This window comes from Ochotona curzoniae, unplaced genomic scaffold, assembly GCF_017591425.1.
Source record: "Ochotona curzoniae isolate NIBS_2020 unplaced genomic scaffold, NIBS_Ocur_1.0 patch266, whole genome shotgun sequence".
Taxonomy (NCBI): domain Eukaryota; kingdom Metazoa; phylum Chordata; class Mammalia; order Lagomorpha; family Ochotonidae; genus Ochotona; species Ochotona curzoniae.
In genome coordinates this window covers 356,632-364,186 of record NW_024466824.1, presented here as the reverse complement: position 1 = coordinate 364,186, position 7,555 = coordinate 356,632, and positions in this window count along the sequence as shown.

The following is a 7,555-nucleotide window of genomic DNA, read 5'->3' as shown; positions in this document are numbered from 1 at the left end:
CTGCCTGATTGTCTGAAACATTAACCTACTCTTGAATTAGAACTTGAACCACTAATACTCAGACTTTGGGACTCAAATTAAAATTTATAGCATTGGCTTTCTTGGGCCTCTAGCTTGCAGATGGCAAACTGTGGAATTTTCTAGCCAGCATGAGAGTTTGAACCAATTCTTTACATAAACGACAGATGCATACGTAGATGACTGATTGATAGAGGCATTCTCTATTTCTCTGGAGAATGAAAATACAGGGCATAATTCTAATACAGAAATACCAAGACTGGCATTGAGAAAACATCTTAAATACACGAAAGGAGAGACAGAGATGGCAAGTGTGGCAAGATCAGCGCCCTGTCCATCTCATTCGTTCCTTCAACGTGTGCAACTAACAGTAACACTTACAAGCAACAACCTTATAAGATTCAACTTTAATTTCTATAAACTCAACATTTTACTAAAATTAGATCACTGTGCATTTAGACTTTGTATTCAGTTAGAGCCAGAAAAACAAACAGCCCTAATTGAAAGGTACTGTTTGTGCACTTTATTTCTGGTTATTATCAAAGCACTTTATCTTCACAGATCACTGCAAAACTACAGAGCGGGCCCTGTGCGGAGGCACAAAGAAGTTCTCAAAGAGCTTTTAGTCAAAACACTGGGGATAAAAGAAAAACATAAGCAAAAGCCATCACAAATTTATCAATAACAGGGTGGTTTTAATGGAGTGTAACATCAGGGCGTTCACGGCGGCAATAAACAAACGAGACATAACAGATGCGCGTGCAATTCATGACGATGATACGAGAACTAGATAAGACGCAGCTTTTGAATACAGTGTTTATCTGCAGCATCCCACCTCACCACGGGTCAGCCAGTGTTCATCTCTGCTCTGACGTGACATGGCACTAGGATGCAGAGACGGAGGGCAGGCTGCCAGCATTCCAGTCCTGGTCCTGTCACTTAGAACTGCATGAATCGTGAAAAGCCCCCTGGTCTGCTTCTGCCACATTTTAGTCTTTTTTTATTATTATTATTTATTTTCTTTATTTTGGGAAAGTCAGATGTACAGAGAGGAGGAGACACAGAGGAAGATCTTCTGTCCGCTGATTCACTCCCCAAGTGGCTGCAGCAGCAGTTGAAGCCGGTAACAGCCTCATTTAGCTGCCTTCATTGAAGAGCCACCATAATAGCAGCTATTTTATAGAGAATTCTCAAGAGTAAATGAGCCGCAGTAAGAAACTATTTAGAATAAATGCTAACCACGGTAAAGATTAAAGTAATGGTGGCAGGTTTTTTTTATGTATAACAATACGTAAGTTACAAGGTGCTTAATTTATATCTATATCCAAGTTAATACTAGCATTCTTTTGTTTTATTATGATGCACAACATTTATTAAATCATATTAAAATAGCTTTTTTCTTCAGATCATGGTAATGAAGCAAAGTCCCCATAGATCAAGGATAGGGACGTCTCCAGCTCCTCAGATGTCCCAGTTCAAACACCTTCTTCCCTCTTTGGAAGTTCTAAGTCTGCTTTTCCAAAAAAGTAGGGCTACTTTGGCCATGCTTCCTCTTTTTGTGACCATACACATGTGAATGTACCAATAAATTTCTTTTGCCCATTTAAAAAAAGTTGTAGTGGGGCCAGTACTGTGGCTCTGAACAGGCTTATTAATTTTCTGCCTGCTAGCACTGGCATCCCATTCGGGCACCAGTTCATGTCCCGGCTGCCCCACTTCCCATCCAGCTCCCTGCTTGTGGCCTGAGAAAATAGCAGAGGATGGCTCAAGTCCTTGGGTCCCTGCACCCATATGGGAGACCTGGAAGAAGCTCCTGGCTCCTAGTTTCTGATCAGCGCTACACCGGGCCGTTGCGGCTGCAATGGCTGGAGCTGAGCCAATCCGAAGCCAGGAGCCCAGAACCTCCTTCCAGGTCTCCCACACGGGTGCAGGATCCCAAGGTTTTGGGCTGTCCTCATCTGCTTTCCCAGGCCACAAGCAGGGAGCTGGATGGGAAGTGGGGCTGCCAGGATTAGAACCGGCGCCCATACAGAATCCTGGTATGTTCAACATGGGGACTTTAGTCGCTAGGCTGTTGCGTCGGGCCCTACTTTGTCTTATAAGAAATTTAAAAGCAATAGCAGTTTTGATTGTGCAATTTTAAGTAAATATCCTATTTCAAATCTTGAGTTGTTGAAAATTGCTAATTTCTCTTCTCCATTTTCACCACCAAGCTTTGTTTTATTTTATCATTTGTGCGAGAGAAAGAGAATAGCTTTCCTAGAGCTGCTAGATGAATACTCATTGTAATAGAAATTTTTTCCAAAGCATGCTGCTTAAAGGAAGAAAAGTAATAAAACCAATATGCATAAAACTGTGTTGGTAAATACATACAAATTGGAAATATTTAAAATAGTTACAGAAAGTTAATAGGACTAAGTCTTTTGAAGTGAGTAAAATTTCAGCTTTTTGACATTTTAAGTACTTTTCTGGATAGTTTGTGTTCTCCATGTGTTCAATTTTCAGAATATTTATTAAAATTGTCCAGAATTTGAAAAATGAGCCCAGCACCGTGGCCTAACAGCTAGTCTTCACCTTGAACACACCAGGACCCCATATGGTCGCTGATTCAAATCCTGGCTGCCCTGCTTTCCATTTAGCTCCCTGCTTGTGGCTTGGGAAAGCAGTCAAGGACAGCCCAAGGCCTTGGGATCCTGCACCTGCATGGGAGACCTGGAGGAGGCTCCTGGCCCCTGGCTTTGGATCGGTGCAGCTTCAGCCGTTGCAATCATTTTGGGAGTGAATCATCGGATGGAAGATCTTCCTCTGTCTCTCTTCCTCTCTGTATATATCTGATTTTGCAATAAAAATAAATAAATCTTTTAAAATATTTGGAAAATGGCATGCTATTAAGAGGTAACCTTTTGGAAAGTGAACCAAAGATTCTCTTTTTTTCCTCCCTCCCCACCCCACCCCTGCCGCCGCACCTCTGTTACTCAACCTTGCAAATAAATAAGTCTCTTTTTAAAAACACATGGTTGTTATTTATTTGTTTCATTACAACTACTAAGCATTATGGACGCCTCTCACAGAGTAAGCCAATGGTGAGGTAGGCCCTGCTTATCTGCCAAAACCACAAAAGAGAAAAGAAACACCTGCCCTTCAGCACTGTGTCTCTGGGCACAAGGTCAAGAACAAAGCTAAAGGGCATTGCATGACCATCAGTCTTGGAAACAATTCCCACATTAGGTCAAAAACATCTGGTTCTAGCAGCTCAGCCAGATTCTTAGGGATATTAGTGAATGGCCTCTGAAACCAGGATCTCACCAGTGTCCAGACAATTCTTACTCTGAAGCAATGTTGTACCCAACTCAAAACAAAGTTACCATAGCAACAGCCGATGTCCCAAGTGACTTTCAGCAACTCAGCCATCCACCTGCTTGGCAGTTACGTGCCTACCCATTTATCACGAGCTGAAGAAAATCAGAGGGTTGACCAGGTACAAGTGGTCAGCTCTTTGCCATTTCAGCAAAATATCTAAAAAACTAACTTCGAAAAGAAGAAAAGTTGACTTTGAGGTCCAGCCCAAGAAGGGGTTGAACCTGTGATGAGGGTGACAATGGCAGTACATGAAAAGCAGGTGGAGAGAGGTTGGCATGGTGATTGAGCCAGGGAGCAGACAGAGCAACCAGGCCCGACTCAGCTTTTACAACCAACTCCCCAACCACCTCCACACTGCACCCCCACAGCCCACCTCCTCAGCACCATGATTGCAGTAATGTCCACCCTGTCTTACCATCTTAAGACTTCTCAGTTTAAGGGCCCGGCGCGGTGGCGCAGTGGTTAAGGTCCTCGCCTTGCACGCCCTGGGATCCCATATGGGCGCCTGTTCTAATCCCGGCAGCCCCGCTTCCCTTCCAGCTCCCTGCCTGTGGCCCGGGAAAGCAGTTGAGGACGGCCCAAAGCTTTGGGACCCTGCACCCGCGTGGGAGACTCGGAAGAGGCTCCTGGCTTCGGATCGGCATAGCATCGGCCGTTGTGCTCACTTGGGGAGTGAATCATCGGACGGAAGATCTTCCTCTCTGTTTCTCCTCCTCACTATATATTTGACTTTCCAATAAAAATAAAATAAATATTGGGGAAAAAAAGAAGCATAAACTAAACCTTATCCAAACCATAACACCAGGTCCTGGGGACGTTCAAATAGGTAAAGAGAAAAACCAGAAGCCAAGGATATGGCCACCTGACCACTGATGGCACCAAATTCTTGCCCTGCACTCTCCCGGTGCCCATCCCAGCAGTACCGCTCTCTGGAGCCACTGGGCCATCACTGGCCGGTCAGTCCAGCATTTCCCAACTTTCCAAGCATGTCAGAATCCAAGCGCCTGCTCCCTGCCACTGCTCCATCCTCACAGGCTGGAGTTCTGCGTGGTCACAGCCTGGTACCCTGTGCCTCAGCTGTGCCCAACCGAGCAAGAAACCATAGCCTTTCCCCAGGTAGGGGTCAAAAGGATTTCTTTAAAACATGAACCTCAGGGGCGCTGAGTGGCCGCCTCCGCCTACGGTGCCCGTTCCCGTGCTGGCGGTTCCACCTGCCATCCAGCTCCCAGCGAATGGCCTGGGAAGGCAGCAGAGGCCGGCCCGAGTCCTAGGGCTCCTGGCTCCTGGCTTCAGCTCAGCTCAGCTCAGCTTCTGCCTATACGGCAGTTTGGGGAGTGAACCAGTGAAATAGCTTTCTCTCCCTGTAACTCTACCTTGCAAATAAACATAAGTTCTCAAAAAAAAAGTGAACATGAGGGCGTGGCTCACCAGACCAGTTAACCAGCGTTCCCGCGTCATTCCGTTCTTCCAAACAATCTCTGCAGCTGCGGGATCCCGACTCGCCTCCCGTCACCTCCCGACTCGTCTCACCTCACCTCACCTCGTCTCACCTCACCCGGCACTTGAGCTCTCTGGAAGATTCCATCTCACTTCCGGCTACAGGGTCTCACTTCCGGCATCCTCCTCCAGCTCTGACGGAAGTCCCCAGACCTGCCGCCAGACACCTTGGCACTTCGTTTCAACCCTGTGCCGCTCCCTGGACGAGGAGAGCAGCAGGAGCGACTCTGCAGCGCTCAGGCGCAGAAAGAGGGGTGTGGAGGCCAGACCCTGAAGGGTCCTCCCTATAGCTCACCTATTCCCCAATTCCCACTGCCCAATTTTGTTCCAAAATCACTATTGTTGCAAAACGGATGCCCAGAACCTGTGCCAGCTGAAAATGCACAACTTGACTGCTGATCATAACCAAGTATAACATGATAAGAAACAGAAAAATATAATAACAGTACATTTTTACATAACGGCTCCATGGATTCAATAGTAGAGTGGAGGTTTCTTAGGGTAAAATTAGAGACCTTAAGGAAAAGTAAGTAAAATCTAGCCAGTCTGAATAATAGAAGGAATGCTGAAAGAGAAATGACAGAGCTATAAGGGCACAAAAGAGCTGGTATTCATACAACGAAGGCCTTTCTCTCCACCTCCCCTTCTCTCTCTCTAACTCTGCCTTTCAAGTAAATAAACTAAATCCTTAAAAAAAAAAAAAAAAAAAAAAAAAAGAAGAAGACAGGAAGAAAAACGAAGAAAGGAAAAATGGAAGGAGGCAGAGAGAAAGAGGAAGGCAGGCAGGCAGGCAGGCCAGAGTAATGTTTTATCAAGCTGATTTTCCACCTGTGGCTCCCCGTGTGGGCAGCAGTTTGAGCCCTAGCTATTCCACTTTCCATCCAGCTCCCTGTCTGTGAACTGGGAAAGCAATGGAGCGTGATTCAAGTCCTTGGACCTCTGTACCCATGTGGAAGACTTGGAAGAAGTTCCTGGTTCCTGGCATTGGATCAGCTCCGCTCTGCCGTGCCCACCTGGGAAGGGGACAGGTGAATGGAAACGCTCTCTTTCTCTGCGTGCGTGTGTGTGTGTGTGTGTGTGTGTGTGTGTGTGTAAATCTGCCCCTCAGATAAAAATAAATACATCTTTTAAAGAAGGAAAAGGAATGAGAAGTAGTAAAATGAACACAAGATAGATACCTACTGATTGAAGCAGCTAAGGGAAATTCAAATCAGACCAAGAAATATCCTACTTAAACTTATGAAAACTAAAGGTTGATAATGTCAGAAACATAGAAAAGCAACATCCTTCCAGGTGTTCCAGAAGCCACCAAGGCCTGCAAAAGTGAGACACTGCTAAGAATCCAAAGTTTTTTTTTTTGTTTTTAAGTTTCAATCCTAAATATTATAGGCCGTGGAAATTTTCTCTATAAAGGAAACAGAAACATTGCTTTGTGAAGGAAAATGAAGAGAATTTGTCACAAGCAAATCTATCGGTAAGACATGATATAGGAAGTCTCTAAACAGAAAGGAAAGCATTAAGAGAGAAAGCTTGGAGTTTCAGAAAGGAGAGAAGAAAATCAGAATGGGTTAAAAAAGAGTTAAATATAACACAGTATCCTCAAGCTTGTCACATCATAATTGATGGTTGAAGCAAGATGTTCAGCATCAGTGGATGTACCCAACGTCCTTCAAGGAAATACTTAACGCAGTTACATTTACAAAGTGAGGAGAGTTTTTAAAAAACAGACAGGAAAACAATGATATCAAAAGACTGTGATGTCACACGCAAGAGCGCGCTTCAAAAAGTGAGCGAACAAGTGTGTCTGATGCCAGAGACCCCAGGACTTCCTAAGCTTCCTGCACCAACACCATTCCACTTGCCAAGAAGTCTACAACACATCCTTACACAGAGGACACCACCTGGAGCATTCATTAATGACAGTTATGCCGAGTGATCCACCCAGGAAATAAAGTGGGTAAGTTAAGGAGGAACCTTACACTAGATCTTACACTACTTCCCTAAACACCATTGCATTCACACTCAGGGCTTCAACAAGGAATCCAGCCGAATGTCACAGCCGTCCAGTTCTGGTGACCAATGCCAGTGCGGGGGGGGGGCACTTGCTCCTGATCAATAGCTTCCTTTGAACCGCCTCTCTCGCCCACTTCCCCTCCAGCCTCCGGGCCACCAAGTGCCTACTGAAAATCAAGCAACTGTCCTCCTGCCCTCGTTTTCCAGGAGCCGGGAGCTACCAGGGAACCGGCTGTGGGGGGCGTGCACTGCCTCCACCGTGGCATTGCACTGAGTCTGGGCACACGGGAGGCTCCTGCATACCAGGGTCTGGAATGTGATGCAGTGTCCTCAGCCAACCCTCAGCCAGCTAGGCAGCAGCTCAGACGCTTGCTGGGAGCCCCGCCAAGCTCTCCTGGGCTGTGGCCCGGAACCTGGGCACGCCCCAAAGCTCCCGCTCTTGTCTGGGATGCTGCCTTGCTTGTGTTAGCTGCCTCTGTGAGACGAGGTGGGCACAACTGGCAGAAGCCACAGGTCTGGGAAGAAGATTCGTCCTAAGTTCATTGTTTTTTATTTGTTTTGTTTTTGTTTTTGTTGTTCCCCCTAAATGACTAAGCTGCCGGAAAGTCTGCCTCTTTCCTCCAGGGGACTCTCCTTACGCCCACTGTTTTGTGATCACACATATGTT